This window comes from Mustela nivalis, assembly GCF_964662115.1.
Source record: "Mustela nivalis genome assembly, chromosome: 4".
Lineage (NCBI taxonomy): Eukaryota > Metazoa > Chordata > Mammalia > Carnivora > Mustelidae > Mustela > Mustela nivalis.
In genome coordinates, this window is record NC_139023.1 from 123435288 (window position 1) to 123452537 (window position 17250).

Consider the following 17250-nt stretch of genomic DNA (forward strand, 5'->3'; position numbering starts at 1 on the left):
GGTTTCCATGAATTGTTTTAAGTTCTTTGATTTTCTGGTTGATCCAAACATTCTTAAGCAAGGTGGTCTTTAGCTTCCAGGTGTTTGAATTCCTTCCAGACTTTTTTTTTTTGGTTGACTTCAGTTTCAAAGCATAGTGGTCTGTTCAACATTTGCAAATCTATCAATGTGATAGAACAAATCAATAAGAGAAGAGAGAGGAACCACATGGTCCTCTCAATTGATGCAGAAAAAGCATTTGACAAGATACCTCATCCGTTCCTGATTAAAACAATTCAAAATATAGAGATAGAGGGAATATTCCTCAACTTCATGAAATCTATCTATGAAAAACCCACAGCGAATATCATCCTCAGAGGGGAAAAGCTGACAGCCTTCCCTTTGAGATCAGGAACACGACAAGGATGCCCACTCTTGCCACTCTTGTTCAACATAGTATTAGAAGTCCTAGCAACAGCAGTCAGACAACAAAGAGAAAGGTATTCAAATTGACAAAGAAGAAGTCAAACTCTCTCTCTTCACAGATGACATGATACTTTGTATGGAAAACCCAAAAGACTCTACCCCCAAACTACTAGAACTTATATAGCAATTCAGTAATGTGGCAGGATACAAAATCAACATACAGAAATCAGTTGCTTTCTTATATACGAACAGTGAAAATATAGAAAGGGAAGTTAGAGAATCGATTCCATTTACTATAGCACCAAGAACCATAAGATACCTAACCAAAGAGGTAAAGGATCTGTACTCAAGGAACTACAGAACACTCATGAAAGAAATTAAAGAAGACACAAAAAGATGGAACACCATTCCATGCTCATGGATTGGAAGAATAAAAATTGTTAAATTGCCTAGAGCAATCTATACTTCCAATGCCATTCCAATCAAAATTCCGCCAGCATTTTTCAAAGAGCTGGAGCAAACAATCCTAAAATTTGTATGGAACCATAAGAGAGCCCGAATTGCTAAGGAAATGTTGAAAAAGAAAAACAAAACTGGAGGCATCACATTGCCTGATTTCAAGCTTTACTACAAAGCTGTGATCACCAAGACAGCATGGTACTGGCACAAAAACAGACACATAAACCAGTGGAACAGAGTAGAAAGCCCAGATATGGACCCTCAACTTTATGGTCAAATAATCTTTGACAAAGCAGGAAAAAATATACAGTGGAAAAGAGATAGTCTCTTCAATAAATGGTGCTGGAAAAATTGGACAGCTATGTGTAGAAGAATGAAACTCGACCATTCTCTTGCACCATACACAAAGATAAACTCGAAATGGATAAAAGACCTCAGTGTGAGTCAGGAATCCATCAGAATCCTAGAGGAGAACATAGGCAGTAACCTCTCTGACATCAGCCACAGGAACTTCTTTCAAGATATGTCTCCAAAGGCAAAGGAAACAAAAGCAGAAATGAACTTTTGGGACTTCATCAAGATCAAAAGCTTCTGGACAGCAAAGGAAACAGTCAACAAAACAAAGAGGCAACCCAAGGAATGGAAGAAGATATTCGCAAATGACAGTACAGACAAAGGGCTGATACCCAAGATCTATAAAGAACTCCTCAAACTCAACACACACAAAACAGATAATCACGTCAAAAAATGGGCAGAAGACATGAACAGACACTTCTCCAAAGAAGACATACAAATAGCTAACAGACACATGAAAAAATGTTCATCATCACTAGCCATCAGGGAGATTCAAATCAAAACCACACTGAGATACCACCTCATACCAGTTAGAATGGCCAAAATCAACAAGACAGTAAACAGCATTTGTTGGAGAGGATGTGGAGAAAGGGGAACCCTTTTATACTGTTGGTGGGAATGCAAGTTTGTGCAGCCACTTTGGAGAGCAGTGTGGAGATTCCTTAAGAAATTAAAAATAGAGCTACCCTATGATCCTGCAATTGCATTATTGGGTATTTACCCTAAAGATACAGATGTATTGAAAAGAAGGGCCATCTGTATCCCAGTGTTCATAGCAGCAATGGCCACAGTCGCCAAACTGTAGAAAGAACCAAGATGCCCTTCAACGGATGAATGGATAAGGAAGATGTGGTCCATATATACAATGGAGTATTATGTCTCCATCAGAAAGGATGAATACCCAACTTTGTATCAACATGGATGGGACTGGAAGAGATTATGCTGTGTGAATTAAGTCAAGCAGAGACAGTCAATTATCATATGGCTTCACTTATTTGTGGAGCATAAGGAATAACACAGAGGACATTGGGAGATGGATAGGAGAAGTGATTTGGGAGAAATCAGAGGGGTAGATGAACCATGAGAGTCTGTGAACTCTGAGAAACAAACTGAGGGGTTTGAAGGGGAGGGGGCTGGGAGATTGTGTGAGCATGGTAGTGGTTATTAAGGAGGGCACGTATTGCATGGAGCACTGGATATGGCACATAAACAATGAATTCTGGAACACCGAAAAGAAATTTAAAAAATAAATTAAAAAGTTTTAAAAAGGAATGAATAAGTGAATAAGTAAATAAAAATCAACATATAAAGTATGTCAAAATCTATTACAACCACACATTAAAAATCAATTTCATTGATTTAATTTAATTCAAGGCATTTTGAGATTATTTTTTAAAATGTGAATGACCACATTAAACAAAATGAAGTATGATCAATATCTCATTAAATTCTGGATTATTAATGTGACCTTATTTAGGTACTTCTTTTCCCTCTTCATATATTTAGTCCCAGCAACACTCTCATAGGTGTGCCTTATATATATTTTCTATTTACAAGTTTAATTCTTTGAAAAATGTCTTAGGACATTTTTCAGAATCTTTGCAGTCTGTTATTCATTTCATTTTATAAAGCCCCCTACCCCGACCCCAAATGCCAAGAACTCTTGTGTTTTATTTTGTAGACTAGTGTGTGGTAAGGGGAGAATTTAAAGTTAGGGGTTATTTAGAATTATATGAGAAATTTTAGATGCTTGATAAAACCCTGAAACAGGAAGCAGTGTCAAAGTGTAGAAATTTCATTCTACAGAGAAATATATACTCTAAAAGTGGCTAGGGTTTAATTGCTATATTTAATTCACTGAATTAGAATTAGTGAATATAGAACCTAAACTGAAAGGTTATTGTGAAAGCCAACCTTAAAACTTTTAAAAATTCATTTTTGTTAATTTTTTTAAATTTGAGTATAGTTGACATATAATGTTACATTAGTTTCCAGAGTACAACAGAGTGACTCAACTCCTCTATACATGATGCTATCTCTGCTCACCACAAGTGGAGCTACCATCTGAAAGCCAACTTTTAGTCTGTGGTTTGTAAGGTGTTTGTATTAAAGGATGCTTGAGAACGTTACCTGTAATGCTCCACATCACTCGGCATCAGGGAAATACAAATCAAAACCACAATGAGATACCACCTCACACCAATCAGAATGGCTAAAATTAACAAGTCAAGAAATGACAGATGCTGGCAAGGATGCGGAGAGAAGGGAGCCCTCCTACACTGTTGGTGGGAATGCAAGCTGGTGCAACCACTCTGGAAAAGTGTGGAGGTTCCTCAAAAAACTGAAAATAGAGCTACCCTATGACCCAGCGATTGCACTACTGGGTATATATCCTAAAGATACAAACGTGCTCTGAAGGGGCACGTGCACCTGAATGTTCATAGCAGCAATGTCCACAATAGCCAAACTATGGAAAGAACCTAAATGTCCATCAACAGATGAATGGATAAGGAAGATGTGGTATATATACACAATGGAATACTATGCAGCCATCAAAAGAAATGAAATCTTGCCATTTGTGATGATGTGGATGGAACTAGAGGGTATTATGCTTAGCAAAATAAGTCAATTGGAGAAAGACAACTATCATATGATCTCCGTGATATGAGGAAGTGGAGATGCAATGTGGGGGGGTTTGGGGGGTAGGAAAAGAAAATGAAAGAAGATAGGATTGGGAGGGAGACAAACCATAAAAGACTCAATCGCAAAAAACAGACAGGGTTGTTGGGGGGAGGAGGGACGGGAGAGAGGGTGGTGGGGATATGGACATTGGGGAGGGTATGTGCTATGATGAGTGCTGTGAAATGTGTAATCCTGGCGATTCACAGACCTGTACCCCTGGGATAAAAATACATTCTATGTCTATTTAAATAAATAAATAAATAAATAGAAAGAAAGAAAACAGTACCTGTGTCTATTTTTCATGGTGTTTCCATGAAGCTCAATTGAGTCACATAATTAGATTGTCAAATAGATGCATTAAGTTGGCTTTAGACTTAGAAATTGTCAGTAAACATAATGGGAAAAATAGTTTACTTTAATTATTGGTCATTAAAATAATTGTGTCTTGTATTTGTCCTTAAAATGTTTCACATCTGATGCCATATTGTTTCATCATAGTAGCTCTATGAAGCAGTTCTGAAGCTGATAGGATCTGCATTTTACTAAAAAGGAAAATTAATGAACTGACTTAATGAAGGACAAGCAGGTCTTTAGAAAAACAGGCAGAACGAGACCTTAAACTTCCACCCTTTCTAGTGACCTTCCAAATGACCACACCTTTCAAAGAAGGTGGTTGCTAAATCCTTAACATTGTAACAATTGTAACAATTAACATTGCTAATTACGTATTTCTGTACTTGAATTCTGTTTCAAACTAGGATATATGACTCATTCTATAATAAACTATCCAATAGCTATACATCATATAGGATGTGGATATTTTTTTAAGAGAAATTGATCTATCCCCATGATATAAATATCATTTAAAATCATCTGTCATATGAAGAAAATGGTAGGCATAAGTCAAATAAAACAGGGAAAATAGGGAAAAAAAGGATTTTACAAAGACAATTTTAGTGATTCTTTCAAGCTATTAATGACATGTGTTGAGTTGTATTCCTCAGATAAAATGTATTGTTATTAATTTATAAATGACTAATAGTGTTATCACTTTATGAGGTGTTTATTTTTGTTACCATGCATGGTATAATTGGGAAAACCTGTAATAATAAATTCTTTATAGTGATCATACAAATCAGAGATAATTACATGATCCAGGAAAATATCTTCCTTCATGGTATGCAGATAAAGGCTTGTGTCATATTTTGAGGTATGCATTTGTTAATTTCTATACTTTGTTAATAGGATCCTTGAGAAGTAGTCCTTTGACTTCCAGTACATCATAAACAGAGGGCAGTCGTGGAAATATTTTCAGGAGATATTGCACAAGCAGGGACTAGAATGGGTAAGTAGGCATATTTTTACAGTTACAGCTGTAAGAATCCCTCACTTTCTTATCACTGTCATCAGTTCATCAATTATAATTGATGGCCCTTCTGAACTTGGCAGTGTATGCCCAGGGTCATGCCATGTTTATAGCCCTTTTGCCTTTCAGGATTTGGATACCTTTAAACATTTGTTGTTTATATACTCTTTTTCATAATATTTATTTCAAGTTAATCAAAAATTTTAAAACATCTTGACTTTAAGTATGGCTATGTATGTTTGCCCATTATGTGTATGGTAAATGATGGATTTAGAGGATAGTCCCAAACAAAGCAACCTGGTAAAGTTTATTTTGGGTTTACTCTGCCCATGTCATCACCCCAATCCTGTGTTCCATTACCCCCATATTAGGAACCCATTTTCCCAGAGTAGTGTCTTCTTTCTTAGTGCCCTCTAAACAGGTCTCAGGGTGGGCTGTGCTGTGCCATGTCCCAGGCAAACAGGATTTTTTTCCTACATTGCTTTTGCTTTCCCCTCACAAATGATTCGGACCTGCCATGATCATAGCACCAGGCCTCTCGAGGCTTCAGTTCTGATAACTCAGTGAGCTCATTCATTCATTGGGACATAACATTTGGAAATCTTTGAATTCCTACATTTCACACAGTGAGAAATTGAGGCTGAGAGAAGTGGGTAAAAGGAGAGAAAGTAAGAACCCTCCTTTGGGTCCCAGGAAGAGAAGTAGAATTTTCTAGAAATGTTCATGTCATGGGGAAAAGTTCTGTTCTATTTCCACTTCTTTGCTCTTTCTCTACCAACATTTAAAAATGGAAGGAGAATTGAATTTTGACTATGCAAGACTTACATCTTAAAATTAAAACAAAGCCAAAATCAATAAGTGGGACTACATTAAGCTAAAAAATTTCTGCACGGCAAAGAAATGATTAACAAAATGAGAAGGCAACCTATGGAATGGGGGAAGATATTTGCAAGCCATCTATCTGATGAGGGGATACTAATCCAAATATATAAGGAACTTCCTACAACTCAATAGAAAAGAAAACCCAAACAATCCAATGGAAAAAATGGGCAGAGGACTTGAATAGACATTTTCCCAAAGATGACACATTAATAGCTGATAAATATATGAAAAAGTGCTCAACATCACTAACATCAGGGGAATGCAAATCAAAACCACAATGAGATATTACCTCATACCTGTTAGAATGGATATTATCAAAATGACAGGAGATAGCAAATAAATGATACAGAGAAACAATGTGCAATGTTGGTGGGAATGTAAATTGGTGCAGCCACTCTAGAAAGTAGTGTGGATGCTTCTCAAAAAATTAAAACCAGAACTACCCCTGATCCAGCAATCCCACTTATAGGGATATATTCCAAAATAAAATCCCTCTCTCAAAGAGATATCTACACTCCCTACCATGTTCATTGCAGCATTATCTACAATAGCCTTGACATAGAAATAATCTAAGTGCCCATCAATAGATGAATGGATAAAGAAAATGTGGTATATCTACACAATGAATTATTATTCCTCCATAAAAAAGAAGGAAATCCTGCCACTTGAAACACCGTGAATGGACCTTGAGGGCATTATACTAAGTGAAGTAATTCAGATCGAGAAAGACAAAGACTTATATGTGAAATCTAAAAACATTGAACTCCCAGAAACAGAATAGAATGGTGATTGTCAGGGGCTGAAGTGCAGGGGAAATGGGGAGATGTTGGTCAAAGGCTACAAACTTTCAGTTACGGTATGAATAAATTCCAGGGGGCCAATGTATAGCATGGTGACAATAGCTAACAATACTGCATTGTGTACCCCAAAGTTGCTATGAAAGTAGAGCTTTAATTTTCTCACCATAACAACAAAATGGTAATTATGTGAGGTTAACCATGTGCTAACTAACCTTATTGTGGCAAACACTTCACAATATATACAAACATGAAATCATCATATTACTCACCTTAAACTTACACAATGTTATGTGTCTGTTCTAGTTCAATAAAAGTGGATATAAATTAAAACGAGAAACACGTTATGGAAATAGCAGAGGCGTATTCACCATAACGCTAATGAAGCTTCACCTCCAGGGCCCCTCACTTATCTGAACCTCTTCCAAGGCGCTACTATTGGGCTCACACAGTCAGATATTTTTGTAATTTGATAGGAGTAAGATATTTTGTCTACAAGACTATTATCTCTTTCTACCTCAACTACCCTTTTGCCAACATTTTCCAGATGTACTTATGTGCCTCCTAGGCTGCTCTGTGTGTTATTGTCAGCCTTCTTGGCTGGGCCACTATAGGAGTATGTCTACCTCAACCACACCAGCTCACCTAATTTCATGATACTGAAGATAGGGCCGAAAGTTTGGATTCCATATGAACAACCTTTAGTCCCAAGCGCCAGAAGTCTATGGGCAGTGGAGGAGAAACATTTTTAAAAGATGTGCAGCCAGGGGAGCCTGAGTGACTTAGTCAGTTAAGCGTTTGCCTTCGGCTCAGGTCATGATCCCAGGGTCTTGGGATCAAGCCCCATGTGGGGCTCTCTGCTCAGTTTCTCCCTCTCCTGCTCCCCCTGCTTATGTTCCTTCTTTTACTGTGTCAAATAAATAAGTAAAATCTTTAAAAAAATTGAAAATGTGCACTCAGAAGCCAATCCATATGTGGAAAATTTGTCCTATCATTAAGTGTGTAACAATTTATTAAACACAAAATTCATTAGGCATGTAAGCAGGCGTTTCCATTCTCCTTGGCATCCAGTCAAAACTAGAAGTTCTCCCCTGTCAGGACTATAGTCGACAATGAAGCATATTAAATTATATTATAATAACATCCCAAGGTAAAACCGTTTTTTGTGTATTTCTACATGAGATCAATAGATATTTTTCTATCAAGAAGTAAATTGTAACAAATCTTCAGACCACATCAAAAGCAGTAATTCATTAAGAAAGATAAATTTCAAATAGAAAAGGATAAATTGAATCCAATTAATGAAGAGTAGTAAATTATATGAACACATTGGAGAAAGATTTAACTTCCTTGATGATTCGACAGCAAATACTGAAATCCACAAAATAGCCTAAAACTTACCCCGCTACAGTGAATCATCAACTGAAGGAAGGTTGTCATAAAATATTTAAGATTAACTTGCACAAGTTAATCTTGTTAATCTTGCACAAGTTGATTTTGTTAATCTTGCACAAATCCACAAAATAGCATAAAACTTACCCCGCTACAGTGAATCATCAACTGAAGGAAGGTTGTCATAAAGTATTTAAGATTAACTTGCACAAGAAAATTGAAATGCCCTGAAATGTTAGGGCTCATGAATGGTAGAAACTTCTTCCCCAACTTAAGCTTACATGCAATAAATGAGTGGTGAAGCTCAAAGCGTTTTTAAAAACTGTCCATGACAAAGAATACATTTCAACCCACTGTGCTGAGAACTGACTGAAAAATCTTACTTTCTCTATAGAAAAATATATTTTAAGAATTATTTGCATTTGAAGAGATGAGCAGAATATGCAGCCTAGGGAGGTAGCATATTGGAGAAGGCTGCTGGGCAGTTTATTAAAATGTTATGCTGTTTTGCTGGATTCTGTGATATTTGTGGATTTGTCAACTTCATAGAATTTATAATTGGTTGCAATTTTTTTTCTCACCCACTTTCCTATCTGATTTTGTATTTTTAATGTTTATGATTCTTCTTAACAAAGTTTCCACAAATTGTCATAACTTCAGGCCTCGGGAAACCTAGATCTGCTCCAACTTCCGATTAACACTGAGTCTTGCCACATGATTTTTAATGTTGAAAACCTTACACAGCCTTCCAAAGCCAGGCTCTTCTATTCTCCGAGGAGAATAATGAATACTGCCTGCCCAAATAGCCATAGGGTCATAGATTATAAAAGAGCGGCAGAGGGAGAAAGGGACAGGAAGGGAAGGGGATGGGGAGAAAAAGGACATGGGAGGACAGTTTAAGCTGCGAAGCAATAGAGGTGAGCGAAATACCGTGTCATCTCAATGAGCTATTTCTATGGTATGGGACTTCCTCCCCTCTCTTCGTAGCCTCTACTCATCATTTAACTGTTTAATTGATGATTTGGGGTTCTGAGTTTGAATGTATAAACTGCATGGACTGACTCTCTCTTCAGTGTTATTGAATCTTCAAGTGTGAGAAAAGAAAATCTCCTGTGTTTAACACACTGGGTTTTTTTGTAGTTTCTGGGGCAGCCAAAAACCATGTCAGAATGGTACTAAATTTGGGAAGGAGTTTAGGAATACTGGGGACTGCTTATTAAGTGTCTTCCTTCTATGTCAATTTTTTTTTTTTTTTACTCCTCTAATGGAAAGTAGCACATAGTGTAGTGTACTTTTCGAGGTACACTATGGGACATTTTGACAACATTTTATATCACACATATGAAGAGTTCCCGGCTTTCTGCTTTCAGTATCTGTGCCTTCTCAGCTCAAAGTCCATCTTCAGCAATCCGGTTCCACATGCGAGATTACAGCACTGCATGTCCAAGTACCAAATTTTGTTTAGGTCAAGGTTCTTGGTTTCAAACAGAATTCTAGCTCATTGGAGCAGAAAGAGATTTATTGAAGGATCTTAGTAGCTCCCAGAATCTTGGGAGAGCCATAGAACTAGTTTTGGATCTCACTCGGTCAGAAACAGACAAAGAAAACAGAACAATCAATCAAAAGACAATGGTTCCAAGTGATTGATGAATATTTGAAAAAGAGGCAGTAAATATACACAATAGACTATTACTCAGCCTTAAAAAAGAATGGAATCTTGCCATCCGTGAAAACATGGTGGGGCTAGATGGTATTATGCTAAGTGAAATGGACCAGGCCACGACATCTACCATATGACTTCACTTATATGTGGAATCTTAAACAAACAAATGACCAAATAAACAACAACAAACCTATAAATATAGAGAACAAATGGGTAGTTGCCAAAGGGGAAGGAAGGGATGAGTGACATGGGCAAAGGAGATTAAGAGGTACAAATTCACCAGTTATAAAATATGGAAGTTACAGGGATGAAAAGTACAGCATAGGGAAGGAATATAGTCAATAATATTCAAATTCGCTGATCGTGGTGAGTATTTCATAATGTATGGAATTGTTGAATCACTGTTGTACGCTTGAAACTAATTTAATATGATATGTCAACTGTACTTCAATTTAAAAAAAAAAAAAAAAAAAACAGTGGTTCTAGGGAGCCAGGATTGTACCAGGCAGGCAGGATACTATATACCAGAGAGTTTACCTTTGTTGTGTCAGAGGAATTGCTTGGCCATACCACCATGATCCCCCAAAGAGACAAACGCTGAGCATGCTCATTTCTTATCCAAATCCTGGCTTGATGCCTCTGTTTGCCAAGAACTTGGGCCACCTCCCTGCACCCTGACTGCGGTATTGGGGAACGTTGGTGTGAGAGTGAGTGAGTGATCCAACCTGGAGAGGGCCACAGTTTCCAAAGTCCTTACAAATTCGTTGTAATCAGGCAAGGTACTTAACCTCTCTAACTAATCCATCTTCCTAATACTTAATGTGAGGATTTTGGACTCCATAAATTCCAAGAATCCTTATAGTAATACAAATCTGTGTCTGCTCTAGTTGGAACTCTGGCTTCTAGTGATGGAAGCCTTACAAGAGCTAGTGAAAGTAAGTCAAGGGAATTTACGGGCTCTTATAATCTAATCTTGAGAAGAGTTAAGGTGCCACAAGGTTTAGGGGTGTGGGCTCACCTGGCCTCTCACTTTCTTCCCTCTGCTTTTGTGTGTTGATTAGGAAGACCGCTTTCTTTGGGAAGCTGGAGGAGAAGTGCTTGACAGCTCAAAGGCTTGGAGCCAAAATATTCTGAGATCATAAAGGAAAAGGGCTCCCAGAATTGGTTTCTTCTAAGGTCCAGAAGGCCCTTTGGATGAGCCAAGCTGGGTTCCTGTGCCAACTCCTGTGGCCAGAGGAGTGGAGTCTGACCAGAAAAGGGATGTCATGCAGGTATGGGCCGCAGAGAGTTGCTGGGAGGCAGGCGCCCAGGGTGACCCGTGGGGATTCGAAGAGCTGGGGGACCACGATATGAGATGTGGGATTTATTCATTGGTTTTCCTTTCAGATATTTCAGATGAAATAAACTTCATTTATTTTGTGAATCTCCATAATTTTGCAAAGGTTCTGTCCCTGCCAGGCAGGGACCCAGGTGGCTCGGCCGGCCACCAGCCCACCGAGGAGGCTCTGCCTGCACAACCCACCCCCCAACCCTCCACCTGCATCGCGTGTGGGTCACCACATCCATGAGCGCATCTTAAGGATGGACTGACGTTTGAGTGTCCCCTAAAATGTGTGTAGCATTAGTGTGTAAATGTCTATTCCGACAGTTTAATTGGGTCTAAGGAAACCATTTTTCCCCAAATGATGAAGGTCCAGGGGTGTGAGTCACCATTAGCCTGATCATCCCACATGTTGCGGTTTACTGAGATGACAATGCAGATACATATTTTTGACTGTTTAATTTGAAAGGGATTTTGTGTGGGGTTTAACACATCAATGCTACATAAGACTCAGAGCCTGCACTCAGGGAGCTTAAAATTTAATAATATAGATCAAAGTATATAGAGGCACATGAAGTCCTAGCTGCAAATAGTATAGTGATTTTAGGGAAAGATCTTAAATCCTTAAGCAGATGAATGTGGAACTTGAAGCGTTTTATATATATATATAGAAGGATTATGTTGATAACAGTTTTTGCCAGCCAAGTGCAATTGGTATTTGTATTTTAAGATCAAATAATCTTAATGATCAAAACATCATAGATAAAAGAGAAAATTTGTATTTTTTTCTTGAACTTTTAGCCTTTATCTTTTTTTCTTTGGTGTTGTCTATGTTGGTATACATATAGACAGCCTTTTCTCTTCGAAGGTTACATTATTGTACTGAAATATATTTTGTTTTTATTTGACAGAGAGAGAGACAGTGAGAGAGGGAATACAAGCAGGGGGCAGTGTGAGAGGGAGAAGTAGGCTCCCTGCTGATCAGGAAGCCCGATGTAGGGCTTGATTCCAGGACCCTGGGATCATGACCTGAGCCAAAGGCAGACGCTTAATAATTGAGCCACCCAGGCGCCCCTACATTTTGCTTTCAGCAATAAATATGATGGTATGGTTGTTTGGTCTTATATATTATCTGAACATAGCTTGTGTAACAGAAAAAAAATTATTTTCTCCTTAGAATCAAGGAATTGGCAGGTCACTCTAAAAGTTATCTGGACTGAATTTTGTATATTAAGTTATATTCCGTTGGCAGTTAGATTGTTGGAAAAGTTTGTTAGTCTATGTTTTGCTTCATCTTACAAATGAACCTCTTGGTTTTATAATCTGAAGCACATGCATATTAAGTGGAGAAAACTAATTGCAGTAAATCCTGGCAATAATCCGGATGTTTTAATAATGTCACATTGTTAATTCTGAATTTGTAATACTGTTGCATAAGGGTCTTATTTTTAAATTGTTTTGGTCTTGTTGGCCTCTGTTTCTCTGATGATGAAATTAACTGAATCAATTAGATTTTGTTTAATTAGATTTTATACTTCGATCTCATGTCCAAGCTGTTGAAAGTATTTGGCACTCTCTTCATCATGGGCAATCCATACAGATTTAGTTAGTTGTTCATATATTCTCTGTTTATTTCCTTCTTGGAATTTTTATTGCAATAGACAGTAAACAATTTATATACTTCAGGGATGACAGAGGATCACTCCTTGCTTTTAAAGGTAGGATATATCCATCCCAATAATATTTTCGGTGACTGCCAAAATGATTGCTTCAGCATTTATGTCCCTTTTTCACTGTAGGGTAAACGGCCCTTCAGACTAAATGGGGATGTTTAATATTCCAGGGATTTAACCCACAGTTTTTGATGAATGCCAATGCTGTTTGAAAAGGAATTGTTGTCTTGGTGTAGATAAAATGAAAATCCTGGCATTACAATCTAATTGAGCAATGTGTTTGGGGAGACGTGTCACTAGAGATCTAATGTGTCCTCCTGGAACAAAAGAAAATGCAGTGATGGCAAGGGGTGTAGAATATTGTGGAAACACAGCAGTAGCACCCAGCCTAGTCTCTGCATATCAAGACAGTGGCCTCTTCAACAGAATCCAAAGACTCCGAGTAGCAATACTTAGCCTTGGGGGAAAAAATTCTGGCCAGAGGAGATAGCACGCAGGAAATCCCAAAGGTAAAAGAGAGGTTGGCAGTTTGGGAGCAACTAAAAGAAGTTCCCTTGAGCTGCAGCACAGAGAACAGGTTAGCAGGGGGAGAGGTGTTTGGAAACGGATGCCAGGAGAGGCCCAACCTGGGATAAGATTAGCAGGACTAAGCAGAATGGGCCCATCATGGACCTTTAGGGGACGGAATTTCCAGGCTTAATGATTAGCTGGATTTGAGCAATAAGGGAGAGAGGAACAGGAAGGATCGTTCCAGCTTGGACCTTGGTTGGATGGTGTTGCCACTTACAGAAGAGGACTGTGGGGCAAGAAACAGATTCAGGGGAGTTTGTGGGACTTTTCAAGACAACCGTGCTGTCGTGGAGAGCAGGACTGAGGAGGCAGCCATCTCTGCTCATTTCATATCAACATGCAGGAGATTTACAAAGGAGGATCCTTTAAAATAGGCCTACAGGGGCGGGGGGCGCCTGGGTGGCTCAGTGGGTTAGGCCGCTGCCTTCGGCTCAGGTCATGATCTCAGGGTCCTGGGATCGAGTCCCACATCGGGCTCTCTGCTCAGCAGGGGGCCTGCTTCCCTTCCTCTCTCTCTGTGATCTCTTCCCTTCCTCTCTCCTACTGTGATCTCTCTCTGTCAAAAAAAAAAAAAAAAAAAAAAAAAGGCCTACAGGGATCTGCCAGACAGGCAAGAAAAACCAGGACAGAACACTTAAAAATTCAAGGAAAGAAAGTATTTCCGAAAGGATTGAATGGTCATGGTGTCAAATGTTACAAGGGGGTCAAATAAGATAAAAACCGAAAAAATTCCCATTGGAGTTTGCAGTGAGGATGTTGTTGGTGACCTTGACACAAATACTTAATGTCAAGCAGCAGGGGGAATCCGGATGGGGCCAGTTGAGGAATGACTGAAAGAAGTGGGAGATAGTGAGTATAGACAGCTCTTTTAAGAAGAATGTTGAGTGAAAGGAAGGCTAAGATAAAGCAGTTGCTAGGGGAAGATGGGAGAGTGGGGGGCAGTTTCATTTTAGTATTTAATATGGGATAGACTTGAGTGTGTTAAACACCAGTGATGTGGAACAATTTGTGGAGAGAGAAAGGTTGAAGGTATTGAGGGGGAATGCTGTCCACAGAGACCTCTAGGAAGAAGGAACAAGATGGGGGGACGGCAGAAAAATGAGCTCCTTGTCAGTTAGGAATGCTTTCAATTTGAATGACAGAAACCTGGCCACTAGTAGTGCTTCACTCAAGCAGAGGTTTCTTTTTTTCTCACATGATAAATTTAAGGTAAGCAATGCTGGCATGGCCTCTGTCTATCAATGATGTCAGCACTCAGGGGTTGACATCACCGCAGCTATCTTGGCCTTTTCCCCTCATGCCCTGATCAAGGCAGGAAAAGGAGGCGGCGGCGGTGTGGGCTACGCTTTGTCCTTAAATCAGGAGATGTTGCCGGAAGTCGTCAGGTGGACTTCTGCTTCGGTCTGATTGGCCAGCACCGTGTGGTACGCTGAGAAAGCTCTCTGATCCTCATGGTGGGAGAAGTCAAGGGACGTGGGACTTGGGAATGGCAGTTAGACCAGCCAAATGGCAGCATCTACCACACAGCAGGTGCAGATTTTCTAGTTTGGCAGCACATAGGTGAGCGATTTCCCAACTGAGATTTCTGTTTTCCTTTGAAGTTGGAAATAAGCTCGTCTGCTAAGAGAGTAAAGGAACATGTGAGGGTAGTGAATGTCGGAAATGCCCTTTTTGCACAACCGGAGACACTGGGGACTGATGGAGGACAGTGATGGATTTCTTCTGAGCAGCACCCAAGGTTCAATTGAGATTCGAGATCATGGATTCAGAGGCCACACCACTAGAGGAAGGTGAGGCTGCGCAAAGGCTACTCGGTATGTGTCCCCAGGACAGTGGAAATGCTGTGCGTCACTGTATGGTACACTCGATGCATATAAAATGATCGGACCATTTAATCACTTTTATCTTGAGCTGTTTCTATGAAATTCATATTGTTTTCTTTTGAAAAAAAATTTTATTCATTCTGTATAAATCATTACCTGCATATTTTAGGTATGTCTCCTATAGAGTACATCGTAATGTTGTAGGAGACTGATCATTCTGAAAATCTTCCAATCTGTAGGGAAACTGAAGTAGTAAAATAAACACCCTCATGGCATTCGTGGACATTCAGTAATTAACATCTTCACACATTTTCTGTCTCCTTTCTCAATCTCTCTCTCCACAAACACACACACACTTTTTTTTTTTTTTTTTAAATCTCGAACCCCTTGAAATGTTAAGCTGTAGATAGTAAGACTCTGCAGCTCTAAATACTTAAGCCCGCGTCTCCTGGTCATTGGGATATCCTGGTCCATAGCCAAGATTTCTTGCCCCTTAGAGAATCAACATTAATCTCATCAACGAGGCTTCAGGATGCAATTGTTTTCCACCTGTCCCCAAAGTACCTTTCAACCAAAAGAGTCTGAAGGAGAGTATATGAAAACTATATATGTTTTAAATTAATTTAGTAAATATCGAAGTGCCCTTTAACAGTCAGCTTCATGTTGAAATTTTGTGGCCTTTGGTCAGGACTTTTCCAATCTCTTTAGTTTTTCATTTTGGATGCACATGACAACATATACTATCTTTTTTTGAATTTAAATTTTTTTTCATTAACTTATAGTGTATTATTTGTTTCAGGGGTACAGGACTGTGATTCGTCAGTCTTGCACAATTCACAGCACTCACCATAGTACATAGTACATAAACTCACCCAGCCACCCCATCCCTACCACCCCCTTTCTCCCAGCAACCCTCAGTTTGTTGCCTGAGAATAAGAGTCTCTTATGGTTTGTCTCCCTCTCTGCCTTCATCTTGTTTCATTTTTTTCTCCCTTCCCCTATGATCCTCTGCCTTGTTTCTCAAATTCCTCATATAGTCATGAGACTATATGATAATTGTCTTTCTCTGATTGGCTTATTTTACTTAGCATAATACCCTCCAGTTCCATCCACATTGTTGCAAGTGGTCAGATTTTGGGGGTTTTGATGGCTGCATAGCATTCAATTGTGTGTGTATATACATTGTGTGTGTATATCTATAGATATATAGATATATATATATACCACATCTTCTATATATATATCACATCTGGTCATCTAGGCTCTTTCCATAGTTTGGCTATTGTGGACATTGCTCCTATAAACATTTGGGTGCACGTGCCCCTTCAGATCTCTACATTTGTATCTTTAGGGTAAATAAATACTAAAATAAGGTAAAGTAGTACAATTGCTGGGTCATAGGGTAGCTCCATTTTCAACTTTTTGAGGAACCTCCATTTTGTTTTCCAGAGTGGCTTCACCAGTCTTCATTCCCACCAACAGTGTAGGAGGGTTCCCCTTTATCACATCCTCTCCAACATCCCTTGTTTCCTGGCTTGTTAATTTTAGCCATTCTGACTGGGGTGAGGTGATATCTCACTGTGGTTTTCATTTGTATTTCCCTGATGCCGAGTGATGTTGAGAACTTTTTCATGTGTCTGTTGGCCATCTGGATGTCTTCTTTGCAGAAACGTCTGTTCATGTTCTCTGCCCATTTCTTGATTGGATTATATATTCTTTGGGTATTGAGTTTGATAAGTTATTTATAGATTTTCAGATACTAACCCTTTATCTGATATCTCATTTGCAAATATCTTCTCCCATTCTGTCGATTGTCTTTTGGTTTTGTTGACTGTTTCCTTTGCTGCACCAAAGCTTTTGATC

General features: G+C 38.9%; 1 pseudogene across 1 annotated transcript in view; it reads left to right on the forward strand.

Annotated features, from left to right (window-relative positions):
* Positions 1-17250, forward strand: part of LOC309863673 (glyceraldehyde-3-phosphate dehydrogenase pseudogene) — a 30685-nt pseudogene that overhangs the window by 2942 nt on the left and 10493 nt on the right. Inside the window, exons 2-3 of the transcript XR_014316681.1 lie at positions 5146-5245; positions 11062-11271. The product of XR_014316681.1 is annotated as a glyceraldehyde-3-phosphate dehydrogenase pseudogene (transcript). The remainder of the gene's footprint in view (positions 1-5145; positions 5246-11061; positions 11272-17250) is intronic.